Source organism: Bos grunniens, chromosome 16, assembly GCF_055505025.1.
Source record: "Bos grunniens cultivar Pamir isolate PY7600 chromosome 16, Bosgru_T2T1.0, whole genome shotgun sequence".
Classification (NCBI taxonomy): Eukaryota; Metazoa; Chordata; class Mammalia; order Artiodactyla; family Bovidae; genus Bos; species Bos grunniens.
Window position 1 is genome coordinate 68379638 of NC_141180.1, and position 13142 is coordinate 68392779.

Genomic DNA, 13142 nt, shown 5'->3' on the forward strand with positions numbered 1-13142 from the left:
TGAATTTTTGTGGCTAAATACGTTCACGATTGATTTAGCATCAGCTGTAATATCCAAACCAGTGTTTGCATTTCTTTTCCTGACAAGAGCTGAAATATCTGTAGTCCCAAATTCCAGGACCAGTTCTGTCCCAGAGTTTCTCTCTAACAACATAAGTGCCAGTGGCAGCCTTCCTGAAGCTCCACAAATCAGTTCCACCATTTCGTAACTTTTGTGCTTTTAGATACCACACGTTCCTTTCACACACACACACACACACACACACACACACCCCGTCTTGGACTATCCTTCCTTAACTACCTACAGAAGACGATTCATGCAAATTCCTCTGGACACTGAGTTTAACAACCAAGATGAACTCTGTGTTCTGTACCTAAAGGCAATCCGTTTTCCTCTGGGCTGTTTTCCTCACAACTTATTGACTCTTTGGCTACGATGTATGAGGGCCAATTTCAAGATCATTCTGGAGAAAGAATCAGAGTAACTGCCAACAGTGATGCCACTCTGAAAAGCAAAAAGGATGAACGATTTGAGGGGGAAACTGACAAAGAGAATCCACTTCCCTTTCTTAGATTCTCCAAAACTTATGATACTTCAAGCAAGGCAGAAATTTCTCCTACCATAACCTCCTGTGATAGGTAAGATGTGAGGATGCTAGTATTCCTATACAAAGCGTGCAATTTAACAAGGCAGAGCCTTATTTTAAGGACACTGATGTGAACAATGGAACTTAAGGCACAATGGAGAAGAGACAGACGGTAGCACATTTTCCTTGGCAACCCTGAAATCCCATCACATAGACGTTTGTTCACTATACCTACTGGATGCTCACAGCGGCTTGTCCATATAGATATAAGGACCTAAGTCCCTGCAGTACCTGATGCTGCTGCTCAATTTAGAATAAGACTTGCCCATATCTGTTTGTGAGTCAAAACTCAATATATCTGTAGACCAAAGCTCAAAAGGCGTGTGAAGGACACAGGATTTACTAGTTACGTAACTTTAAAAAGCCATTGTTCTAGGCTCGTAGAGGAAATGGGACTAGCAGGATTGGGCACAGGCCCAGGGTAGTTCCTGTTTCTGTCATTAAGAAGCCCCATTTGAGATTTGGGGAACTGTTCAACCATTAGGGGGACCCCTCCAGTCATGCAGGCAAGGTGAGACTATGCTTAGACACCCAACTTCACTGTGGTGATGATCACTGCAGCCTGAGCAGGTTCACTGAAGTCAGTATTTAGATCAAACAGGGAACTTCCACTTGAGTGAGAGCTATAATTAATTCCATTATTTTAATACCAATTACAGTTTAACACATCAACTATATCCATATGTTATTCACTCCTTACAGACTGAGATCATGTTTTAATACTTTTCAGCATCTCCCAGAATACTTGAGCTTCCCAGGTGGCTCCATGGTAAAGAACCCACCTGCCAAAGCAGGAGATGCAAGAGATGTGGGTTTGATCCCTGGGTTGGGAAGGTCCCCTGGAGGAGGAAGTGGCATCCCTCTCCAGTATCCATGCCTGGGAAACTGCGTAGACAGAGGAGCCTGGCAAGCTACAGTCCATGGGTCTGCAAAGAGTTGGACATGTCTTCGGGATTGAGCACCAAAAGACTTAAGATAGCATGAATATATATATTTGGTAATTGGATTAATGAATAACCAGCTATTTTGTTTTGGTTTTGCCCAGGACAAAAGTTAATTCCTTCCATCCATCCAGGGTCATCCCATCTTCTACCACTGAACAGACCCATCAGTTTGATCTCAACTCTCTAGAGACATTTAATTCATTCTGAAATTTTTTTCCAGGGGAGACAGTGAGTATTTGTTTTTAACTTCTTTTTTATTTATTTTCACAGTCTCAGCTTTACTTTCATTTGATTATACATGCTTTAAAAAACATATACATGCTAGTAAAACACCTCATCATCAGGAATTAGAAGTACGTAAAATGAGTATTTTAAAAAGCAAAGTAAAATAAGAAATCTATGGAACAGGAGGAAAACAGGGAAATGGTAAAGGAGGAAGACAAAGAAAACAAAGAGAAAAAAGCAGAGGAGGAGTGCAAGAAGAAGGAAGAAGAAATGTAGACTTGGCAAGGACAGAAAATCAGGTATTAAAAAAAGAAGACTTCAGTTTTATACTCTAAATCTTAGGCATAAATGTTTATCTTTCTGAATGACCTTAAAAATCAGGATAAATCTTGATTCTATATAATCTCATTATCTATAATCTAAGCTTGATTTATACTGATTCTAATGTTAATTACTCCTGAGATTTCTGCTTTGAATTTCTAAACAAAGATACAAATTACAACTTTTAAAGTATTAATACTATTTCATCCTCAATCCAATAGAGCCCATTCCCTATATTCAGCAAATTTCAATAACATAAATATTTATACCATTCTTGAATATATTTGAGGATCAAATGAAATAACATGAACATACATAAAAGTTTTAAACACCCAATAATATGGGAAGTGAAAATGGGTCAGATTAATAGAAGTAAAAAACTCAATATGTTTTTATACACGAAGAGACACTACAACCAATATAAATATATGTAGATTTCTAGTCCTATAATTACCGATGTAAGATTTTTTCCTTCAGTATTATATAAACATTTATTAAATACTTATGGATTGCCTTCTCTGTCCTAGCAGTAAAATATATATGTATAACATAGACTATATGGAGACAGACAATAAAATATGAAATATATTTAATATGGTATAAGTTAAAAAACACTAAAAAGAAGCATAATGCAGAGGAAGTAGCTAGAAATAATGGGTAGGGAGTCATTACTGTACATTAGGTGGCCAGGGAGAGCTTCACTAAAGAGGCGGTATGTGAGCAGAGCCCTGAGAGATGAGAAAGGAAGCCATGTAAATATCTGGAGGAACAGCATTTCAGGAGGAGGAACAGCATGAGTCGTGGCTCTGAGGCAGGAGATACCTAGTGGGTTGGAGAAAAGGCCAGGTGAGCAGTGTGTCTGGGAAAGAAGGCAAAAGGAGAGCAATCAGAGACAAAGCCACAGAGGGAAAGAGGGTGAGAGTCTTGCAAGCCCCTGAATGGCACTGTCTACCCTCAGTGAGGTGAGAAACCACTGAAAGCGTGAGAACAGAGAAGGAAAATTACCTGTTTACAAAGTGTTTCCTTCTGTCTGCACACAAAGTGTTAGTCACTCAGCTGTGTTTGACTCTTTGTGACCCTATGGACAGTAGCTCACGAGGCTCCTCTGTCCCTGGAATTCTCCAGGAAGACTACTGGAGTGGGTAGCCATTACCTTCTCCAGATGATTCTTCTCAACCCAGGGATAGAACCTGGGCCTTCTGCATTGCAGACAGATTCCTTACCATCTGAGCCACCAGGGGAGTCCCATTTATCTGTTATCCATTTACAGTGGAGGATTTATTCTGCTGAGTTCCAGGATCAATGTTGAAGCAGAGACCAGGGAGGGAGCTCTACTCATTACATGCCAGGGACCAGGTGAAGTCCTCTGTGTGCATCATCTCCACCTATCTAATCTCCATCGCACACCTGTGAATAAGTGCCCCCTTCCTACATGAAGAAACCAAAGGAAGTCTGGAAAGGTTACAGTGTCCAAAGGCTGTAGCTAAGATTTCATTATGATCTGTCTTATAGAGCTCATGCTCTAAGCCAACACTCTATTCTGATTCCCTGTGTGATGGAGGGATGGGAGTGCATGTGTTCTCAGCTGTGTCCAGCTCTTTGTACCTGCCAGGCTCCTCTGTCCATGGGATTCTCCAGGCAAGAATACTGGAGTGGGTTGCCATTTCCTCCTCTAGGGGATCTTCCCAACCCAGGGATGGAACCCTCATCTCCTGTGTCTCCTGCTTTGGCAGGTGGATTCTTTACCATTTAAGCCATAGGGAGAGCCCCGAAGGAAGGAATGGACCTTCTAAATTGGTGAACCCATGATAGTGAAGATTAGGAATTCACAATGGCTGATGTCTGGGTGTTAATGTCTGGTCTGGGGCTGAAGGTTCATGGTGGGGAACAGTAAGAGCAATAGTGGAGACTGGGCAGAAAAGCTGCAGTTACATTCAAGAGAGTGAGGATCTATGATGAACATCAGAGAGACAAGTACTTTACTGGGAACAGGATGAGTTAGAGGTAGTAGAGATCTGGCAATCAGAATAGCAAGAAAGAAATGTGATAAATTCACACAAGGGAATAATAGTTAGTGAAAGTAGGAATAGAAAGGAAAGAATGTATCTAAGCAACACTTCTCAGAAAAGGCCTTTTCCCCTCAAAAGCTAGCACAGAATTTTGTTCTGAGTTGTTTACAAAAAATATAGAATTTAGAATCTTGGCCATGTCCACAAGTTGTATGAACTGGGACAAGTTATTTATCTGGAACATATCTTCATCCATAAATGAAGGTGTCGTAGATTAGCCCTAATTGTCCTTCCTTTTCTATAATACTATGATGAGTATTTGTTTACCTGTTTTTAAGCTCCAGCTTAGAACAACTGTGAGAGCCTTTAGCATTTATTTCTTGAAAGGCATTAAAACTGAATTTCATCCATAGTGCATGGCATCATGTCCAAAACAGAGAAGACACTCAAAATTATATCCTGAATCGAACTGAATTGATTCAAGAAATCATCAAACAAAAAGAATGAATTGTAGTCTCATGCTCATAGCTGAAAAATCTTGAATGCCAAAAAAAAAAAGTATTCAGAACTTGTTCCAGTTCTTTACTGCCCTGCTCACTTTCTCAGCCAGACTCGTTCCAAGCATGGTCCCTGCATAACCGTGTGAGAAAGTTCTTGCCGTCCATGCAAACCTTGGATGCCACTGCAGACGACCTGACCCACAAACTCAGAGGTTGCCCAAGAGTTTGTGTTGTAACAGCCCCACAGGTAGAATGCTAAAGTGTGAGAATAATTGCTCTACACTACCCTCAAAATCTATTTATTTAGTTATGGCCCACAATGGGACCATAGACTTGGAGCCAGAGTTTTTGATTAAGATATTTTAAAATCCAAAGGTTACTAAATGACTTACATGTAATATAATCGTGTGACATAGACATGGCTATATGCCTCTGTGTGTATAACCATCCCAGGCATTCTTCCAAACTGGAAGTCAGCTCACAGTCCCAGGTAGCAAAGCTATATCTATGATAATAGTTATTCCAGGACCTTCCACATCACCCCAGACACACTTGAAGAATGTCTCCAAGAAGCAAAAGACAGAAGTAGCTTTATTTGGAAGGCCTTGCTCCTGATCTGTTTCTAAGCAAGCCATTATACAAAGTGAAACAACATAAACAAGATCTGTTTGTTTGCTTGCTTGATTTTTCAGCCAGAAAAGATGAGCATTTAGAATGGCTTTGCTTTTCAGTTCTTTCTGTAACCTGCTGTTCAGCATAATGAAGTAGAGAGAGTGTGAGCTTTGGGAGTTGACAGATTGCTTCTGCTTGTTTTAGCTGTGCAACTTCAGACAAGTTCCCTAATCTCTCTGGGTCTCAGTCCTCCTCTGAGAATTAGATAAGACAGCGAGAGACCAGCACAGAGTTTGATACAAATGAAGCTGGAAATCTATTTGCATTCCCTTCTTTCATCTCTAGTTTGTCTATAGTTTTTATTTCCAGATCCTTTTCCCAAACCCCAGAACTGACACAGAGAATAAGCTCCCACTGCCCCATCCACAATGGGACACATTCAGGAAATACTGGTTTAGGGAAGCGTGAGCACAAATGTCTCTAATTCTGATTTCTGGATGCTCAGACCTCACTGCCACCCACATGGAAAAGGAAGAGAAACCACTTCCCACAGCAGAGCTTTCCTCATTTCCGATGCTGCAGAAGAGTGACCACAGTTCTCCGAGGAAGACTGCCAGTCTCTTTGCTACCAAGGGAGCATTTAACAGCCCCGCCAACATGGCAAGCCTTCAGCCTCATCCCCTCTTGTGCACGCATGCATGCTAAACCGCTTCAGTCAGGTCTGACTCTTTGTGACCCTATGGACTGTGTAGCCCACCAGACTCCTCTGTTAATGGGGTTCTCCAGGCATGCATACTGGAGAGGGTAGCCACTTCCTTCTCCAGGGGATCTTCACGACCCAGGGATTGAACCCGCATCTCTTGTGTTTCCTGCACTGGCAGGTGAGTTCTTTACCACTAGTACTACCTGGCAAGCCCCCAGTCCCTGTTACTTCTCTGTAACCTGCCACTTTACTGGAAATAAAATTGTATCTTTTACAAAGTAAAGAAGAATTAATGTAAACATTCTACATTCCTACTTTCTCAGCTTCCGTTCTGTCTGAATGATAATAAAGGAGATACAGAGAACAGTTCTACTTCTTATTGGTTAGTCATCAACCATTTGCAGTAGCACTCACTCTAAACGGAACTCATCCACATACTGTCTTGGGTAAGGATCCGCTTTTTCTTGTTTCAAACTTTGTATTTTGTACTGGGATATAGCCGATTTAAAATGGTGTGACAGTTTCAGGTGGACAGCAAAAGGACTCAGCCATACATACACATGTATCTATTCTCCCCCAAACTCCCCTCCCATCCAGGCTGCCACATAACATTGAGCAGAGTTCCCTGTGCTGTACAGATTGTGCTTGTTGGTTATCCATTTTATATACAGCAGTGTGTGCATGTCCAATTTCTTACCTGAACTTGAGAAATATGTCTTTTGGTGGCTCTTGGCTCAGTACGCTTGCTGGTACACAGAAGGATGAACAATTAGCCGCTGAAATCCTATCATCTTCTATCTCTTTGTCACTGTTTACATCAATCTTCTAATTCTAAAGTTCGCTTTTAGAGCTTCAAGTTCTCCCTCAGTAGGCTTATAAAGGAATAAATTATAGAAATTTAATGTGTAAAAGTCAAAGGCCTTGTGATCGCCATATCTTATGTGAGAAATATTCTTGTTTGAATAGTAAAACACTTCATCAATCTTTAGTTTAGTTAACACATACCTTTCCAAAAAGAGGAAGAGTGGTGTGTAGGGGTGGGGGAGTGTGTGCGGGATGGTCTGAGATTTTGCATTTAACCGGGGTCTCCAACGGTTAAAAAAAAAATAGCTCAAAAAAAAAAATTAAAAAAAAAATAGCTCATTTCCTTTTAGTTTCAAGCTAAATGAAATACAAAAATAAGACCACAGGCATTTCTCCTTAGGCATTACAGGCTGATCAGGAAAATATTATCAAATTGGATACTTTCTAACTGTAAGTTATTTCAAGCGACAGAAAAATTCTAAATTCTGGATGTTCATCCCTTCTGAATCTTAAGAATTCTTCCTGCTAATTACAGGACCAAAAAGTAGAAAACAGGCAATGAAGAGGCCTTTTGTTTCTGAATGTGCTCTGCCCGGGCAGAGAGTGTGGGGTGAGGTATGTGGGGTGAGGTGCTCCACGCTGCAAGTGTGTGAAGGAGCTGCTCCTAGCTCACAGCGCTTTCCTGTGTGTAAGACACCTGGCTTACCTGCAGGTGGGCAGCGAGCCGCCCTCCAAGCTACCACAGGCCCTCCTCAGTGTGGAAGCAGGACCACCCACTCACATCCAACCAGTTAACATCTTCTCTACTCACCCTTTCCTGATGTCATCCAATAACCTGCCATCAGTTCAAGTTACACTACACTATCACTCAGTAGGAGGTCTCTTTGGTTGCTGAGAATTTTTCCTAATCACTAATGATTAATTCACTTTGGCTACAGACTTATCAGCACAAAGCAGAGTATCCGTTTTGTGATACCAAAAAATGGACTAAATGGTACATTTTGGCCTGTGTTACTTGAGCTAATTCTACCTGGCAGCAGTTTAGGCTTGATCAGCTTCCAGACATTTTGTTTTCTGCTCCAGGATTCCCAAAGACATTCCTGGTTTCCAAGAACCGAACCGTTTATTATTTAAATTTGTGTTAGTGTCCTGGAGACCAAAGAGACCTGTAAGTGTTCTCTTTGTTATGGTGATTCCTGCTGATACACAAGGAGGAGCTACGTTGATTCCCGTCAATTACCATGAAATAGCAACTATGTCACTTGGCTTAAATAACCTGTGCCCCAGGTCAACTCTTAAAACTCGAAGGGGTATATGTCCTTACATAAATAAATACATAGATGGCTACTTATGGACATTAGATATATAGGTACTTGACTTTGCAATGGCAAGAACTCATTTTTCCTTACTAATTCTTTAAATCATGAAGTATCTAAGGTTGGGAATTCATTGTCAAATTTGCAAGTATAATGACTTTTTATTTAAGGCTGTCAAAACGGATTGGGATTTATATTTATTAAGCACCTATTATGTACTTGGTTTCATGCCAGGTGTTTTATATTTGTTCTATCATTTAAAATTCACAGCATTCTAAGTTTCATTCTATAATTCAGAGCTGATGGATCACCAATCCAATTTCATGGAAAGTTGTTGTTGCTCAGCCGTTGTGTCCAACTCTTTGCGATCCCATGGACTGCAGCACGCCAGGCTCCTCTGCCTTTCATTATCTCCCAGAGTTTGCTCAAATTCCTGTCCATGCTTTCTAACCATCTCATCCACCGCCACCCTCTACTCCTTTTTCCTTCAGTCTTCCCCAGCATCAAGGTCTTTTCCAATGAATTGGCTCTTTGCATCAGATGGCCAAAATATTGGAGCTTCAGCTTCAGCATCAGTCCTTCCAGTGAATATTCAGGGTCGATTTCCTTTAGGATTGACTGGTTTGGTCTCCTTCATGGAAAGAAAGGCACTCAAATCAACCCAGATGGTTAGAAGCATCTTAAGTTTAGTATCAAAGAGATCAGGACATGGACATTCTGCCTTTCTGCCTCTGTGACATGTTCTTTAACTTTAAATCCTTGTTTTTTATTTATAAACTGGGGATAATAAAATTACCTCATGATGTGTTCGTAAACATTAAAGGAAACAAGGCAAACGAAAGCAACTGGTAAGCAGGCCTCTATTTAGTTTGCTTCTTCTAAGTCCTGCCTCTTCCTCTCCTTCCTCTCTCTCTACTCTCATACCCCACTTCTGTTTGGGTGTTTACGAAAAAATCAGAAAGTAGCTTTAATGACCACCAAGTGACCTCATTTAACATATGATGAGAATAAGGTCCAAAGTATTTAGAGACATAAACACAGCTAAGTGGTAGCAAACTTAGTAAAACAAACAAACCCGCTTATGTCATGCATGTCTGTGTTCTAAGGAAAACACCTAAATGAAAACTTAGTGCTACTCACCCTCCATGGCTTCCCAGGGGGCGTTGTGGGAAAGAACCCCCCTGCCAATGCAGGAGACGTAAGAGACGCAGGTTCATTACCTGGGTCGGGAAGATCCCCTGGAGGAGGAAATGGCAATCTACTCCAGGATTCTTGCCAGGAGAATCCCATGGACAGAGGAGCCTGGTGGGCTACAGTCCATAGGGTCACAAAGCGTCGGACATGACTGAAGTGGCTGAGCATGCACACACACACACCCTCCATACTCCCTCTCATTCTAAACTTAATTAAGAATTCTTAACCCTCCTACAGGGCTTCCCAGGTGGCTCATTGGTAAAGAATCCACATGCCAAAGTAGGAGATGCAGAGATAGGGGTTTGATCCCTGGGTTGGGAAGATCCCCTGGAGGAGGAAATGGCAACTCGTTCCAGTATTCTTGCTTGGAAAATCCCATGGACAAAGGAACCTGGTGTGCTATAGTCCGTGAGGTCACAAAGAGTCAGACATGACTGAGTGATTGAGCGTGCAAGCGACCCTTCTACACTACTGGTGGGAATGTAAATTTGTGCAACCACTGTGGAAAACAGTATGAAGTCTCCTCGAAAAGCTAAAATTAGAGTTGTCATATAATCTCACTCCACACAAAACTATAATTCACAAAGATACATGCATCCCTATGTTCATAGCACCACTATTCACAATAACCAAGATATGAAGGCAACTTAAATGTCCATCAACAGATGAACCGATAAAGAAGATATGGGATATATATATATATTATGGAGGAATATTACTCAGTCATCAAAAAGAATGAAATATTGTTATTTGCCACAACATGAGTGGGCCTAAAGATTATCATATTAAATGAAGAAAGTCAGCCAGAGAAAGACAAATAGCAAATTACATCACTTATATGTCGAATCTAAAATACGACACAAGTGAACTTATTTATGAAAAAGAAACAGACTCACAGACGTAGAGAACAGACTTGCAGTTGCCAAGGGGGGGGGAGGCGTGTGGGGGAGGCATGGAGTGGGAGTTAGGGATTATCAGATGCAAAATGATTACATACAGAATGCGTAAACAAGGAGGTTCTACTGTATAGCACAGGGAACTATATTTAATATCTTGTGGTAAACCATAGTGAGAAAGAACATGAAAAAGAATATATATATATACATATACCTATAAGGCAATGGCACCCCACTCCAGTACTCTTGCCTGGAAAATCCCATGGATGGAGGAGCCTGGTGGGCTGTAGTCCATGGGGTCACTAAGAGTCGGACATGACTGAGCGACTTCACTTTCACTTTTCACTTTCATGCATTGGAGAAGGAAATGGCAACCCACTCCAGTGTTCTTGCCTGGAGAATCCCAGGGACGGGGGAGCCTGGTGGGCTGCCGTCTATGGGGTCGCACAGAGTCGGACACGACTGAAGTGACTGAGCAGCATACATATACCTGAATCACTTTGTTACACAGTAGAAATGAACACAACATTGTAAATCAACTACACTTCAATAAAATAAATTTTACAAACTGAATTCTTAAACCCCTGTGTGTGGAGCAAACTGTGATTGTATAGTTCCATGTGCCTCAAGGGAGAAGGAAATGGCAGCCCACTCCAGAATTCTTGCCTGGGAAAACCCAAGGACAGAGGGGCCTGCTGAGCTACAGTCCACAGGGTTGCAAAGAGCTGGACACAACTTAGCGGCTAAACAACAATAAACATGTGCTTCAAAATGTATATAGTGACCACCTGCAAATATTATCCACATGTCCTATTTAACAACTGCAGATCCTGTTCAGATGTCACTGCTTTGCAAAACAACCCACTGTTGCTGGATATTTTTCAAGAATAGACAGACATCCGAATATTGATGTAAATTTTTTCTATTTTTTTAAACAGTAAGAAGGCCAAACAAACCACCAGTTTTGCCTTCTAGAACAATGGATAAAGTGAAGAAATGAGCATTCCACAACCTAATCGTACGAGGTCAATGCTGAGTAAAGGAATTAGAGGAGAATAGACAGTTCTCCCTCTCCTCATTCATCTTTCCACTGGCTTTCATTTTAAATCGAACAGTGAGCTTTCACAAGTTTGTCCTATTCATACTTCTCTGCATTCTCTGAAGCCCATAGCTCATGAATAAGCCCTTAGCACATAGTTGTTGGACACGACTGAGCGACTGAACTCAACTGAACTGAACTGAACAGTTGTCAATAGCCTCACTGGTTGTGGGAATGGTACTAATTCCCTTCACCTCTCATACATACTTCCTTGATTGCTTTATTCTTTCTCCAAACATTCTTCCAATAAACATTCACTGAGCTCCTGGACCCTTTCAGGCCCTGTGCTGGAGACAGTGAAGAAATAGGTAAGAAACAGCTCCTGCCATCAAAGAACTCTAAGTCTAGAGGAGGACATGGATATGGAATCAAGTAACTCTTTTTGATGGTATATAAAATGTTATATTGGGGATGATTCCCTTTCAAGTGGCATTCACTTTACTTACTTTCCACCACATCTCACACAGCCACAGAAGAGCTCAGAAGCTTAAAAAAAAAGTGCAGCTGTCAGTATGATTAACACAACGGCGAGACAGGGGGTATGAGAACGGATATAGGTGGTTTTATAAGGACCGTGCGGTTGTGTGGGACACGCATGTTGAGCAGAGACTACAGACACTTAGCCCCAAACTTCCTTTTGCAGCCTGCGATGTCAGTGAGCTGTGCGTGGAAGGCTTTGCTTCCGGAATAGGAAGGCTGACTAACCATGAAGCTCTGTATTACTCATTTCAGCAATCATTTGCTTTTCCCGATGCAACACATAAAACTTGTACAAGACACAGCAAAATAATTTAGTCAGGTCACCCACATTAATTTAGGACATGTTGCTGTTGACTAGTCATGGGGACTCTGTGTTGAAATTTATAACAAAGCCAAAAGATGCTGGGCTTAAACAAACAGCATCTCTGAGAATTTCAGATCAAAACTTATATGACAGTTTTGGGGGAAACAATTCATCAACTTTTATTCAAATTAAACTAACCAAACTATTCTAGATGAAATTATATTTTGGATGCCTATTATTTGCATAGACTTCCCCTGTGGCTCAGTAGTAAAGAATCTGCCTGCCAATGCAGGAGCCACAGGAGATCAAGGTTTGATCTCTGGGTCAGAAAGATCCCCTGGAGGAGGAAATGGTAGCCCACTCCAATATTCTTGCCTGGGAAATCACAGAGGAGCCTGGCAGGCTATAATCCATGGGATCGCAAAAAGACATGACTAGCAACAATGATAACAATTATTTGCATAGTACTACTCTTATAGATACTGTAGAGAAGTATAAAAAATATGCTTCTGCTCCTCAAGGAATTTGCAATCTGGTTAGGGGAGGAAGTTTCAGGCATGTGAAAAAAAGAAGTAGCAAAACCAGGCACAGGCAGTACATTGCTAAATGACTGATGTTGATAATCAGAGATATGTGTACAGGTAAATAACCATAATCACGAGTTAGAGCAATCTATAAAGAAATCACACTTGATGTAAGCTCTGAAGAAGAGCACCACTTGGATAAAACAGGAGAATAAGAAAAATAGAAATAAGAACAGGGGGGCAGAAGAGTGGAGTAAAAGGCAGAGGAGTGGGGAAGTAGGAAAGCTTTAGGGAAGTTAAGGGAACGAGGGCTGGACTTGGCTGCAGCAAAGGAACCTGGGGAAACAGTAGGAACCAGGGCTGAGAATCAGGTGGAAGTCAGACTAGCAAGAATATGAATGCAAAGTCAAGGAGTTCAGACCTCCTTCCATAGGTAATGTTGAGCCACTGCACACTTTGCATTAGTGGAATGATGGGATAAACCTGGAGATTATATAGGAGAAATAGCAGGAGTCGGGGTAGGGCCAAGTATGTGGGAGAGATGCAAGAGCCCCACGAGGCTAGT

General features: G+C 41.4%; 1 protein-coding gene and 1 long non-coding RNA gene across 3 annotated transcripts in view; both read right to left on the reverse strand.

Annotated features, from left to right (window-relative positions):
* The window catches only part of LOC147356961 (uncharacterized), a 356040-nt gene that overhangs the window by 16157 nt on the left and 326741 nt on the right, over positions 1–13142 (reverse strand). The gene's annotated exons all lie outside the window — the stretch shown is intronic.
* Positions 8578–13142, reverse strand: part of LOC147356962 (uncharacterized) — a 28568-nt gene continuing 24003 nt past the window's right edge. The window contains exon 3 of the long non-coding RNA XR_015143687.1: positions 8578–8711. This is a non-coding gene — a long non-coding RNA (uncharacterized LOC147356962). The remainder of the gene's footprint in view (positions 8712–13142) is intronic.